Source organism: Chiloscyllium punctatum, chromosome 3 (assembly GCF_047496795.1).
Source record: "Chiloscyllium punctatum isolate Juve2018m chromosome 3, sChiPun1.3, whole genome shotgun sequence".
Classification (NCBI taxonomy): Eukaryota; Metazoa; Chordata; class Chondrichthyes; order Orectolobiformes; family Hemiscylliidae; genus Chiloscyllium; species Chiloscyllium punctatum.
The window spans coordinates 39,058,642-39,073,281 of NC_092741.1; the positions used below are offsets into that span (position 1 = coordinate 39,058,642).

The 14,640-nt window shown below is 44.6% G+C and overlaps 1 protein-coding gene across 5 annotated transcripts in view; it reads left to right on the plus strand.

Annotated features, from left to right (window-relative positions):
* Positions 1 to 14,640, plus strand: part of LOC140457921 (tyrosine-protein kinase Fyn) — a 292,224-nt gene that overhangs the window by 92,419 nt on the left and 185,165 nt on the right. The window contains exon 3 of one of the 5 annotated variants that reach the window (XM_072551741.1): positions 12,084 to 12,211. The exons of the other annotated variants lie outside the window; for them this stretch is intronic. The gene's annotated coding sequence lies outside the window, so the exon portion shown is untranslated. The remainder of the gene's footprint in view (positions 1 to 12,083; positions 12,212 to 14,640) is intronic. 5 annotated transcript variants of the gene reach the window in all.

The window sequence follows — 14,640 nt, forward strand, 5'->3', positions numbered from 1 at the left end:
GATAAGGAGCAGCTTCAGCCAGAGAGTGGTGAATCTATGGAATTCATTGCCACTGAAGGCTGTGGAGGTCAGGTCACCTGAGTGTATTTAACACAGAGACAGATAGGTTCTTGAGTATCGGGGGGATCGAGGGTTACGGGAAGAAAGCTGGAGAAGTGTTTGAGAAACTTATCTGAGGAAATAAGGCGGGCTATCAAAGTGAAAGAGAAGGCATACAAAGTAGCCAAAAACAGCAAGAAGCTAGAATATTGGGAAAACTTTAAAGGTCAACAGAAAGCCATAAAAAGAGCTATAAAGAAAATTAAGGTAGAGTATGAGGGAAAAAAACTAGCACAGAATATAAAGACAGATAGCAAAAGTTTCTATAAATATATAAAACAAAAAAGAGTGGCTAAAGTAAATGTTGGCCCTTTAGAGGATGAGAAGGGGCAGTTAGTTGTGGGATATGATGAAATGGCTGAGGCATTGAACAGGTACTTTGCTTCGGTCTTCATATTGGAGGATACCAATAACATGCCAGTAAGTGATGAAGAGACGAAGGTAGGTGAAGACCTGGCAACAATTATTATTACGGAAGAGTTAGTGTTGGGTAAGCTAATGGAGCTAAAGATAGATAAGTCTCCTGGCCCTGATGGAATGCATCCCAGGGTACTAAAAGTGATGGCAGGAGAAGTTGCAAGTGGACTCGCGATAATTTTCCAAAATTCGCTGGACTCTGGGGCAGACCCAGCAGATTGGAAAATAGCAAATGTGACGCCACTGTTTAAAAAGGGAAATGGACAAAAGATGGGGAATTATAGACCAGTGAGCTTAGCCTCTGTAGTGGGGAAGATGCTTGAATCCATTATCAAGGAAGAAATAGCAGGGCATCTCGAAAGAAATTGTCCCATTGTACATGCGCAGCATGGGTTCATGAAGGGTAGGTCATGCTTCACAAATCTTTTAGAATTCTGTGAAGATACTTCAAGCAAGATGGACAACGGGGACCCAGTGGATGTGGTGTACCTAGATTTCCAAAAGGTGCCACACATGAGGTTGCTGCATAAGATAAGGATGCATGGTGTTAGGGGTAGAGTATTAGCGTGGTTGGAGGATTGGTTAACTGAGAAGAAACAAAGAGTGGGGATAAATGAGTGCTATTCTGGCTGGCAATCAGTGACTAGTGGTGTGCCTCAGGGATCAGTGTTGGGATTGCAATTATTTACCATTTTATAGATGATTTGTGTCAAAGCTTGTGAATGACACAAAGGAGAGTGGTACAGCAAAGTGTGCAGAGGACTGTGAAACTTTGCAGAGGGACATCGATAGTGTATGTGAGTAGACAAAAGTTTGGCAGATGGAGTACAATGTTAATAAATGAGAAGTCATCCAATTTGGGAGGAAAAACAGTAAAAGGGACTATTACTTGAATGGGAAAAAAACTGCAGCGTGCTGCTTTGTAGAGGGACCTGGTGGGTGTCCTTGTGCATGAATCGCAGAAGGTTGGTCTGCAGATGAAACAGGTAATTAAGAAGGCAAATGAAATTTCGTCCTTCATTGCTAAAGGGATCGAGTTTAAAAGCAGGGAGGTTATGGTGCAGCTGTAAAAGGTGCTGGTGAGGCCACACCTAATGTACTGTATGCAATTTTAGTCTCCTTACTTGAGAAAGGAAGTACAGGCGCTGGAGGGGGTACAGAGGGGGTTCACTAGATTGATTTCGGAGTTTAGAGAGTTGCCTTATGAGGAGAGACTGAGTAGATTGGGATTATATTCATTGGAATTCAGAAGAATGAGGGGGGGATCATATAGAAACATATAAAATTATGAAGAGAATTGATAAACTAGAAATAGATAGGCTGTTTCCACTGGTAGGTAAAACTAGGCCAAGAGGGCATGGTCTCAAGATTAGAGGAAGCAGGTTTAGAACTGAACTGAGAAGGAACTTCTTCACCCAGAGGGTTGTTAATCTGTGGAATTCCTTGCCCAGGAGGGTAGTTGATGCTACTTCAGTAATCGCTTTTAAAGCAAAGGTAGATAACGTTTTCGAAAAATAAAGGAATTAAGGGATATGGTGAAAACGCGGGTGAGAGGAGCTGAGTCCACAAAAAGATTCGCCGTGATCTTATTGAGTGGCAGAGCAGGCTCGAAGGGCCAGATGGCCTACTCCTGCTCCTCGCTCTTATGTTCTTATCGGCCATGATTGAATGGCAGAGCAGACTCCATGGGCTGAATGGCCTAATCTCTGCTGCTATGTCTTATGGTCTTATGGCCTTATGGCCTTATCTGTTGAATTGGATTCAGCTCCTTCCATTGGGTTGCATGCTGGAGACAAAATTACCAAAGAGGGAATGCTTAAAGACTCTATTGAGTCCTGAAAATTAACCACAAATCCAACCATTTTTAGAAACCACTTCCTCGATACAGTTTGTGAGTTTTGCCCCATTGAGTGCAATACTGTCCCCAGTATACACAGAGGATACTTGACTGTCATTGCTAACAATGTTTTTATTTCAAGATTCCTCCCCTTGCATCACAAACATGCTTTGGGATACATACATAGAACTCTTTGTTACTAGGCCAGGAATGAGCAGTCTGGATTCACTTCCCAGAGATGATTGCAACAGATCCTCTCCCAGAAAGTTTACAATGTGCTCAAGTGCACTGTGGGATTTGTTAATACAATTGGAACTTTGTTATATCAGGCTCACAACTGTGTCATATACTGCTGATGTTCCCTACTTTAAAAATAAATGGGTACATCCCTTCAGATGCTATTCTTATCCCAGAGCTCCTTTCATGATCTCTACATAGCTGAAGTGATGTGAAATCTCCCTGATATACCGACTACCTCAGTGCATTGGTGTCAATTCAGTCTGTGGATGGACTGGTGATAAAAGAGGGCTGTTACTGTGTTTCTTCAGAATAGAGGGGGCGGCAGGGTGTTGCAGTGGTGGTTGATTTAATTGATCCAATTCCTGAACCAGCTACACTCATGACAAGGTGTTGTCGAATAAGCAACAGTCTTGGCTTAAAGATGAAGCCTGATGTCCTGGATCTGTTGCTCATGTCTGGGGTGATCCTGCCTCTGGTTTGGGAGGTTTGGGGCAAACTGTTATCCAGAGTGACTATATCCTGAGTGGAAACTGGTTCAGCTGCACCAGTTTCCCTGTGCATATGGGGGTGGGAACATCCTGAAATCATGGACCTATCAACCTGTACCTAAACTTTCCAGATAACAATACTGCCATTCCACTGTGATCCGAGCTCCATATAAGCCAAACAAGGCTAAACTCCGTTTTTGCAGGCAGATATTGAATTAGACAGAAGACTTCCAGAGATTTATGAGGTTGTATCGTAAATCTATAGTTGGCCACAAACACCAGCTTCCATCTTACCCTTTTGGACCCTTTTCCTGTCCAGAAGCCAACAGTTCAATGCCAGGGAACCCGGTTCTTATTTCACCATTGTTTTGAATGAACCTGTTCAGAGGTGTTATTGCACATCTCTGAAGCATGTAGAACTTGAACATGAGCAGAGGTAGGGGCACTAGCATGGTGCCACCACTGCAACGGTGTTGTGTGGCACGAGCAGGCAGATAGAGGGCTATTCAGATGTTTCGCCTAAAACCCATTCTCCCATATTCTCCATGAATGCATTGCTGATGATTCGGAGCTCAGCGCCTGAAGGTACACCCTGCACCTTGAGGACATAAGTTGGGGTTGTGGTGATTCAGGATTGGAAGTGCCATGGGTCAAATCGTCTACTGCTCATCCCTAGTCATTTCATGGCAATGGGGTGGAATGACACCACAAAAAAGATGGAGAACAAAGATGCGATGGCACAGCCTTGCTCAACCCCACTTTACACAGGTGTACTGGCTCTGAGGTGAATCCACTCATGAGGGTCAAAGGTCATGCAGCAGACTGAGATGAATTGCTTCAAGCAATCGAGGAGGAAGCTCCATAAAGCCTTCCAGTTGACAGAAAACAGTCCTTTGTTGGGTCAAAAAAGGCCATATCCCAATGTTCTTTCAGTCCGTTTCTCTTGTCTCTCTGTGAAGATCATATCCACTGTGCCTCTTGATGGATGTAACTCCAACAGGAACTCCTCCGCCACTGGGAGGTTCTGATCGAGAAGGACTTTTACAATGACCCTCCCTGTGGAAGGGAGCAGGGAAACCCCTCTACAGTTACTGCAAACTCCTCTCATGAAGATGGGCACAAATATGGTGCCTCAGAGATTCTCAAACAAGCTCTCTTGCTTCCAGATGAGGTCATGTATTCGAGCCAAGAGAGTGTTTCTCCACCATATTAGTTTTTATTCATTCTCATGATGAGGGCATTGCTGGCTAGGCCAGCATTTATTGCCCATCCCCGCGGGTAGTATTTCACCAGGAATTCCATATGCGCTGGTGGCCTTTCTGGCTCTCAGCTGTCAGATGGCCTTTCCAATCTCCCATCACGCTGGCGTTGTGCTAGGATTGTGTCCGTGGGAACAGTGCTCAGTAGAATGCTGCAGGATGTGATTAAGGACAGACACATTGAGGACTGAATCTTAGTTGAGGTGATCCTTTTAAGCTTCATTTCCAACCATTGCTCCCTGGCCACAATAAACACAACTTGATTGGGCTGATCTCAGCGAGTTAGACCCTTGGGTGCTAAGGCTGTCGATGAGCTTGAGGAATCTTCTCTCACATTTTGGCTATCAGTGTCTTGCCAGATTTATTGCTCTCTTTCCAACTGCCCCTCTGTTCTTTGGGTTAAGGGTCCTTTGTCGGACTTGGCCTTCGTTTGGCTGTAGACCAGTTTTCTTTCCTTTTGAGATGTTTCCACTTCAGGAAGGCATATTGTTTGTGATCAGTAGCTCCTGAATCTTCTGGTCATTCTCATCAAACCTCAGTCTTGTTGTCTCCTGGTAGAGAAACCCCATATCTCCTCATGGGGTTGTTTGTGATGGGTTTCAGGGCCCTCCAGTTCGCTGTGGATATTCTGTGGCTCCAGATTGACTTGGAGACGCTGAGTGAGTAAACCTTTCTTTGCACAGTCCAAAGGTCCATCGACATGGAATTTTCTGTGGCAGCACTTTGGTTTTGGGCTAGTTTGATGGGGACAGTGGACCAGATGAGGCGATGGTAAGAGTGAACACCCTGGCACACTGTCAGCTCCTGTCACGGTGAGAGGGAACACCCTGGCACACTGTCAGCTCCTGTCACGGTGAGAGTGAACACCCTGGCACACTGTCAGCTCCTGTCACGGTGAGAGTGAACACCCTGGTTGTCGAGCAGGTGCCGATGTCTGGAGCAAGAGAGTTGCCATGTGGTCTGATATTCACCGCCCTGGCAAAATAAGGTGTTGATTGTGTCCGTGCCATTTCCTCAGGAACACTCTGTTACTGTTCTCCTTCCCGTGCCTTTTTTGTCAATCACTTTCTTGCCTTTCCAGAGGTTTATGTCCCTTCCAATTCTGACAGCAAAATCACCCAAGGAGAATCCGCTCATCTCCCTTTGGGACACTGGTCTACGACTGATCAAGGCTATTCAGAATTCCTCTTTGACCTCCTTTGAGGTTGGGAACTTTTTACATTTGGCGTGGGGTATGGGAATGGCTGACTAGGCCAGTATTTACTGCCGGTCCCTCATTGCCATTGAGTAAGTGGTGGTGTGTTGTGTGCTTGAACTGCTGCAGTGTTCAGGGTCTAGACACACTGGCAGTGCCACGCTTGTCCTCCCAGATAGTAGGGGTAGTGGAGTTAGAAGGGCTGCTGTTAAAGGAGCCTTTGTGAATTGCTGCAGTGCCTCTTATAGATAGTAGAATTGCTGCCACTATGCATTGGTGGTGAATGCAGTTATTGTTAAAGGTGGTAGGTGGGTCACCACTCGAGCGGGCTGCTTTGTCCTGGATGGTGTCAAGCTTCTTGAGTGGTGTTGGAGCTGCAAGTGGGGAGTATTCCATCACATTCCTGACTTATGTCTTAGAGATGGTGGACAGACTTTTGGGTGTCAGTGGGGGAGTTACACTCTGCATAATTCTCACATACTGATTTGCTGTTACAGGGACAGTATTTATGAACAGTTCAGTTAGTTCTATGGCAAGTCTTCAGGCTGTTAATTGTGGGGGATTCAGTGATGGTCGGTCCATTGACCATTAAGGGACAATGGTTAGATTCTCTCTGGAAATCATTACCAGGCACTTGTTTGGCGCAAATGTTATTTGTCAGTTATCAGCCCAAGCCTGGGTGTTGTCCAGGTCTTGCTGCATTGATATAGACTCCTTCAGTTCTCTGAAATAGGGAACGGTGCTGAGCATTGTTCAGTCATCAGTAAACATCCCTATTCTGATCCTACCCTGAAGGTTATTAGGCCTAGGACACTACCCTGAGTGATATTCTGGGACTGAAATGATAGCTTTAAAAGAATCTCAGCCATCTTTATGCTAGGTGTGACTCCAACCAGCAGAGGGTCCGTCCCCACCCCACCCCCATTCCGTTTCCTATTGATTCCAGTTTTGCTCAGTCTCCTTGACATCACATTCTTTCAAATGTGGTCTTGATGTTAAGGGTAGTCATTCACACCTTACCTAAATGCAAGCTTGCTTGTTTTGTTGGTGCTTAACTCAAAGCTGTATTGAGGATAAGAGACAGTGACCCTGGCAGAACCTGAGCTGAGCATCAACGAACAGATTGATATGTAGGAAGTGCTGCTTGGGATCACTGTTGAAGACATCTTATGTCAATTTAAGATCGAGTATCAACTGATGGGGTGGTAATTGGCTAGATTCCTGCACTTTGTATACAGGATATTCCTGGCCAATTTTCCAGTGTTAGGTAGGTGCTAGTGTTGTATCCATTCTGGAACAACTTGGCCAGGGGCGCAGGAAGTCTTCAATATTATTGGCAGACTGTTGTCAGGGCCCATAGCCTTCTCAGTGTTCAGTGCCTCCAAATATTTCTTGAAATCACATGAAGTGAAATGAGTGGTAAAGAAGATAGAGGTTTTCAAACTCCTGAGGTATTTGGACAGGGAGAAACTGTTTCCATTATGGATAGTGTCTACAACCAAGGGGCGCGCAATTGATGCAAATGGGAAAGAAGCAGTACTGGTACGAAGAATGATGTTCTCAGTCTGTATATCGAACTGGAATTAACTGCCTGAGAGCGTGGTGCAGTCAAGCTCAACTGAGTCTTTGAAAAGAGAGTCATAGAGATGTACAGCACAGAAACAGATCCTTTGGTCCAGCTTGTCCATGCCAACCAGATATCCTCAATAAATCTAATTCCATTTGCCAGCATTTGACCTGTATCTCTTTAAACCCTACTTATTCATATACCAATCCAGATGCCTCCGCCATGTCCTCTGGCAGCTCATTCCATACGTGCACCACACTCTGTATGAAAATGTTGCCCCTTCAGTCCCTTTTAAGTCTTTCCCATCTCACTTAAACCTATGCCTTCTAGTTTTGGACTCCCTCCTCTCCGGGAAAAAGATCTTGTCTATTTTCCCTATCCATTCCCCTCATAATTTTGTAAACCTCTATAAGGTCACCCCTCAGTCTCCGACGCTCCAGGGAAAGCAGCCCCAGCCTGTTCAGCCTCTCCCTATAGCTCAACTCCTCCAACCCTGGCAACTTCCTTGTAAATCTTTTCTGAACCCTTTCAAATTTCACAACATCCTTCCTATAGCAGGGAGACCTGAATTGCACGCAATATTCCAACAGTGGCCTAACCAATGTCCTGTACAGCCACAACATGACCTCCCAACTCCTGTACTCAATACTCTGACCAATAAAGAAACACATACCAAACACCACCTTCACTATCCTATCTACCTGTGACTCTACTTTCAAGGAGCTATGAACCTGCACTCTAAGGTCTCTTTGTTCTGTAACAGTCCCTAGGACCTTACCATTAAGTGTATAAGTCCTGCTCTGATTTGCCTTTCCAAAATGCAGCACCTCACACAGAGAGCAAAGGTTTGCTGAGCCACAGGGAAGGGACGAATTGTTCCTTCAGAGAGCCAGTACAGACATGAGGAGCTGAATGGCCACCATCTGCCTCTTTGTCCTGAAGAGGCCTTAGCAAGTGGGGAGAGAAAATAAATGACTTGGATTTATATTTGAACAAGTCTTCACACTCACTCGCTGAACCTATCGTACAATTTGAGATGCACAGTGAATTTTTAATGGAGCTTCTTTGTGCCAAGCTCTGACCGTGATGCTCTCCAACTACAGTAAGAGTGAGAGCAGTTGACTGAACCTTCTGTTTGCAGTTCCCTGCCGCGTTACCATCCAGCATCAAACGCAAGTGCTTCAGCTCTCTGCCAATCATTGTCCGAGGCCATGAGAACGCTGAGAATTCAGGGGGTGTTTCAGCAATACAGCAGAATTCCAATCTCCTATTTGCAATGCAGCAATTTAATAAACTCGGCACCCGGTCATTGGGTCAACTGCTAGCCTGGGCTCGCCTCGGTACTATGCAAATTATTTGTGCATTTTTTATTTTGCTATCTGTATCACCGAAAGGAGTAGCATAGTTATTGGAAATGGTAAGGTGTCGGCTAATTTGCAACATGTTCCATTGCACAATAAAGGCATATCTCTGGCTGAAGAATCAATGTGTAAAAATAACTACTCAATGAGACAGTGCATCATTAATAATTACATGGGTAAGTGTGAGTCTCTCTGATGGGTGTTTGGGAGCTATAAAATATATAGTTTAATACTGATAGGAAGGTTTATAAGTACTTGCCTCTGGTACATTGCTACCACCTCATTAAACTTAATGTCACTGGATAAGCAGCGCTATGGTGTGCAGAATGTCTGTCTGCATGGCAGAATCTACCATATACATATTAATTATTCCAAGTTAAAGTGATGGCCTGTATCTTTTGTAATTTGGTGATTTCTTGTACATGTGAAGTTTCATGATAGATTGTGGTCCTCCGTCACTCACCACAGCCCTGCAATATCAAGAACAAGATTGCTGTCAAAAGGGATAGAATTCAAGCAGTATAAAAATGTGCTCTGCTCGTGGATTATGGCTGAATCTCCGGATTGAGCTGGTGAACAAGCTCATGGCTTGATGCCCTTTGAACCTTTAATTGAGCTTCTTCCATCCGGGGTGTGACGGATGCCTTTCTAACTCGCCCGGTGTCCTGCTGGGTTTTTATCGTCCAGGCTGCCTTTTCATTTGGCTGTGGTCACCTAAAGGCAGGCCGCCCCCCCTTAGATCTTGGTGTTGAACAGCTACGAAGGGATGTGCGAGTGAGAAAATAGACAGACGTTGTACAGTCAGGAACTTTGCCCTTTTCCTCAATCGTTTCTAACCAGACAAATATCACTGATAGGTTTGTATCTCTTGTCTATCACTAGCCACCCTCAGGTTTGACACAATGCTGTTTCATGCGGGCACTTCAGAGAGCAAGAAAGAGTGGGACGGCTGTTATGTGTGGGCTAGAAAGTTAGCAATGGCAGGTTTTCTTCAAAGTGTGAGTTTATGCTCGTTGGTCAGAAAAACATTGAAAGACAATATAAAATAGTGAGCACAAACCTGAAGTGAGTGCAGGAGGACAGGGACTTTGTTGTGTATGTACACAGATCATTGAAGGTGGCAGACAGATGAAGGGAGCAGTGAATAGAACATAGTGTTCTTGGCTTTATTAATAAGGGCACAGAGTACAGTAGCAAGGAGGGAGTGTTGAACTATAAAATGCTTGTTAGACCTCAGCAGGGGTATTGTGTGCAGTACTAAGCATCACATTATCGGAAAGACGTGAATGAACTTGAGAGAGTGTAGGAGCAGTTTACAAGAATGATTCCAGGCATGAGGAACTTCAGTTATGAGGATAGATTGAGGAAAATTGAAGTCATTCAGTGGTTAGCACTGCTGCCTGACAGTACCAGGGACCCGGGTTTGATTCCAGCCTTGGGCGGCTGTCTGTGTGGAGTTTGTACGTTCTCCCTGTATCTATGTGGGTTTCCTCCGAGTGCTCCGGTTTCCTTCCACAGTCTGAAGATATACAGGTTAAGTGGATTGGCCATGCTAAATTGCCCATAGTGTTCAGGGATGTGCAAGCTAGGTGGGTTAACTATGGGAAATACAGGGTTACAGGAATAGGATAGGGGAGGTGGGTTTGGATGGAATGCTGTTCAGAGGGCTGGTGTGAACTCAATGGGCTGAATGGCCTGCTTTCACGCAGTAGGGATTGTATGATTCTGCTGTCCTTGGAGAGCTCCTTGGACTGCTCTCCTTGGAGAGAAGAAGGCTGAGAGAAAATCTGACAAGTTTTCAAAATCATGGGTGTTGGGAAGGAAAAGTTCTTGCTCTTAAAATGAACAAGAGGGAGAGGACAGAGATTTAAAATGATCTGCCAAAGAAGCAAGGATGAAATGAGAAAAAATATTTTCACACAGCGAGTGGTTAGGGTGAATGCTCAGCCAGGAAGTGCAGACGGGACAGGTTAAACTGAAGCCTTTAAGAGGGAATTGGATGGTAAATTTGGATAGACCCAGTATGCAAGGGTATGGGGACAAAGGCAGGAGATTGGCTCTAGTTATGACATTGGTCTGAAGAGCCACTGCAGGTGATGGGCTGAATGGCCTCTGCATAGTCACAATGCTGTGATTCTGTGAAAGGGTATTAGTTAGGCAGTTGTGATAAGTTGACAGCTTAGTGCTCAGTGACACCTGTGTTTATTTTTTGAATTTTCAACCTTTAACTAAAACTGAATTTGAATTTTGAACAGGAATGATGGGACCTTTGTCCTCTAGATTGTGCGACCTGAATTGCTCATTTAGTAAGAACTGTTAACATTGCCAATATGTTTTTGAGACCTGGAAAAGTCATAAGGTCATACACCATGGAAACAAGCCCTTCAGCCCAGCCAGTCATAGAGATGTACACCATGGAAACAGACCCTTTTGTCCAACCAGTCATAGAGTCATAGAGATGTACAGCACAGAAGCAGACTCTTTGGTCCAACCTGTCCATGCCGACCAGATATCCCAACCCAATCTAGTCCCACCTGCCAGCTCCCAGCCCATATCCCTCCAAATCCTTCCTATTCATATACCCATCCAAATGCCTTTTAAATATTGCAATTGTACCAGCCTCCACCACTCCCACTGGCAGCTCATTCCACACATGAACCACCCTCTGCGTGAAAAAGTCCATGCCGAACATTATCCCAAACTGAACTCGTCCCACCTGCCTGCGCCTGGCCCATGTCCCGCTAAACCTTTCCTATTCACATACTTAGCTGAAAATGTGTTGCTGGAAAAGCACAGCAGGTCAGGCAGCATCCAAGGAACAGGAGAATCAACGTTTCGGGCATAAGCCCTTCTTCAGGAATCCTGAAGAAGGGCTTATGCCCGAAACATTGATTCTCCTGTTCCTTGGATGCTGCCTGACCTGCTGCGCTTTTCCAGCAACACATTTTCAGCTCTGATCTCCAGCATCTGCAGTCCTCGCTTTCTCCTATTCACATACTTACCCAAATGCCTTTTAAATGTTATAACTGCCCACATCCACCACTTCCTCAGGAAGTTCATTCCACACATGAACCATTTTTATGTAAAACATTTGCCTCCATGGCTTTTTAAAATTTCTTTCCACTCACCTTAAAAATATCCCCCATCCTAGGGAAAAGAAATCCCCTACCATTAAGCCTATCTATACTCCCCATGACTTTATAAACCTCTATAAGGTCACCTTTTAACCTCCCACACTCCAATGAAAAATGTCTCAGCCTATCCAGCCTTGTTTTATAACCCAACCCCACCAAGTCTGGGAACATGCTGGTAAATCTTTTCTGAACCCTCTCTAACTTAATAATATCATTCTCATAACAAGATGACCAGAACTGAACACGATATTCCAGAAGAGCTCTCACCAATGTTCCATGCAACTTCAACATGATTACCCAACTCCTATACTCAAAGAAAAACCAAAACAACTGCGGATGCTGTAAATCAGAAACAAAAACTGAAGTTGCTGGAAAAGTTCAGGCCTGGCAGCATCTGTGTAGAGAAATCAGAGTTAACGTTTCGGGACCGGTGTTCTGAGGAAGTGTCACCTGACCCAAAACGTTAACTTTGATTTCTCTTCACAGATGCTGCCAGATTTGCTGAACTTTTCCAGCAACTTCTCTTTTTGTTTCGAAACTCCAAGAGCTGAGCAATGAGGGGAAGCGTGCTAAACAAGATAATTGAAGATATTCAGGGAAATGAGAGGCATAAGGTTGGTAAAAGCATATTTACATTTTAAAGGATAAAAGCATATTGGGATCCAAAGTTTCCATTCAGATTGGGAATGTATTAACTAGAGGCTGCAACTTAAGTCTATTTCACACTTCCTTATCTTGTATTTTATAATTAATGGTTGGTTTGGATCAGAGCTGGAACAAACTTTGTCAATAGACTGGCTTTCCTGTGGCAATTGAAAGTGAGGGAAAATGTGTGAGGTGGAGTAGTTTGCACCAAACGCGGAACCAATTTTGTGAAGGACAACACTCAAGAAGCTTGGCATCATCCAGGTCAAAGCAGTCCACTTGACTGAAATCAAATCTACTCCCTCCACCACTAATGTTCAGTAGAAGCAATATGTACCACCTACAAGATGCTGTGCCAAAATTCACCAAAGATCTTTAGACACCACTTTCCAAGCACATGACCACTTCTATCCAGAAGGACAAGGGCAGCAGTTAGATGGGAAAACCACAGATATTCCCCTCCAAACCACACACCATCCTGACCTGGAAGTATATTGCCTTCTGTGTCACTGGGTCAAAATCCTGGAGCTCCCTCCACAAGGGCAATGTGGGTCTACCCACAGCATGTGGACTGCAATGGTTCAAAAAGACAACTCACCACCATTTTCTCAATTCAATGAGTAGAGAGTTTGTTGCTGCTGTCTGCCTCTTTAGAAGCTGGAACTAATTAATATAGGATCCTTTTTATTAGATCCTCAATCCAAAAAGTGATGTTGACATTTCAAAGCAAGGTTCCAGGTGGACAGCTATTAAAAGTACTTTGCTTATTTATTTGTTTTCTACTGGGTGACATTGAGATGAGAGACCACAAGTGGAGGCACCACAATTTCATGCTTAAAGATTATATTTTAATTTCTTTTCATTTGGAGCCATAAAATATCAAACACTTTTGTTTTCAAGAGAGCTTAATAAGGTAGCCAGTCAAACCCTTTACCTGATAATCTGCCTTTCTTTTGAGATGGACGAGATGAAAGAAAATTTGGTATAAAATGTGGACAGCTGAAATCAGCTCTGATTCTGAAAGGAAGTGACTGCTGAGGTAAGTAGAAGGAGATGAGGGAGAAAGTGAGGAGTGCAGATGCTGGAGATCAGAGTCGAGAATGTGGTGCTAGAAAAGCATCCCAAATCGGGAGTCTACAATATCACAATGAACTGTGGATGCTGGAAATCTGACCAACAAAAGGGCAGAAATTGCTGGAGAAACTCAGCAGGTCTGGCAGCCTCTGTGGAGAGAGTAGCAGAATTACTGTTACGAGTCATAGAGTCATAGAGATGTACAGCATGGAAACAGATCCTTCGGTCCAACCCGTCCATGCCGACTAGGTATCCCAATCCAATCCAGTCCCACCTGCCAGCACCCGGCCCATATCCCTCCAAACCCTTCCTATTCATATATCCATCCAGATGCCTTTTAAATGTTGCAATTATACCAGCCTCCAACACTTTCTCTGACAGCCCATTCCACACATGCACCACCCTCTTTGTGAAAAAGTTGCCCTTTGGGTCTCTTTTATATCTTACCCCTCTCACCCTAAACCTATGCCCTCTATCCCTGGACTCCCCCACCCCAGGGAAAATAACTTTTCTGTTTATCCTATCCATGCCCCTCATGATTTTATGAACCTCTATAAGGTCACCCCTCAGTCTCTGTCACTCCAGGGAAAACAGCCCCAGCCTATTCCCTGTAGCTCAAAACCTCTGACCCTGGCAACATCCCTGTAAATCGTTTCTGAACCCTTTCAAGTTTCACAACATCCTTCCGATAGGAAGGAGACAGAGTCCAGTGAGCCTTTTTCAGACCCGAAACCTTAACTCTACTTTCCCCCCACAGATGCTGCCAAATTTCTCCAGCAATTTCTTGTGGGGGGGGGGGGCATTTTTGCGCCAAATCAGAGACCTGTTTGGGGAATCGTTGGTAAAGTTTTATGTTTCTAAAAAAATAGTAAAAGGATGAACCAATACAAGAAAATGTGCAAGTCTTAAGGGACTGCTTTTCGTTGTTCCTGTTTACCGCAGAAGCCATAAAGTACGAAAACACTGCTCAGTGTTGCAGAGGAAGCGAAAACCCTCACACTGCTGTCACTATTCTGTCTCAAATACCCGAAAATACAATGCCTCTGCAGGTAACCTTCAAACCCAGCACGAACCACAAAGTGAGGAAGTGTTGCAGTACATTTATTTCTGATCTGACGTCTCTAGACTTGGCAGCGATGATCATCCTGACTTCATTTTAACTGCTTGCTTCATTACAGACTATGGCAAGCAATGATTGCCTGAGCCCGTGCACTGCAGGTTGACAACTGGCATCAACTGCAGGAGTGAAATAACAGACACCCAGTACTGCCACCGCACCGCTGCACTCACTGACCCTCAGTGCAAGTATTGTGCATCCAGGGCA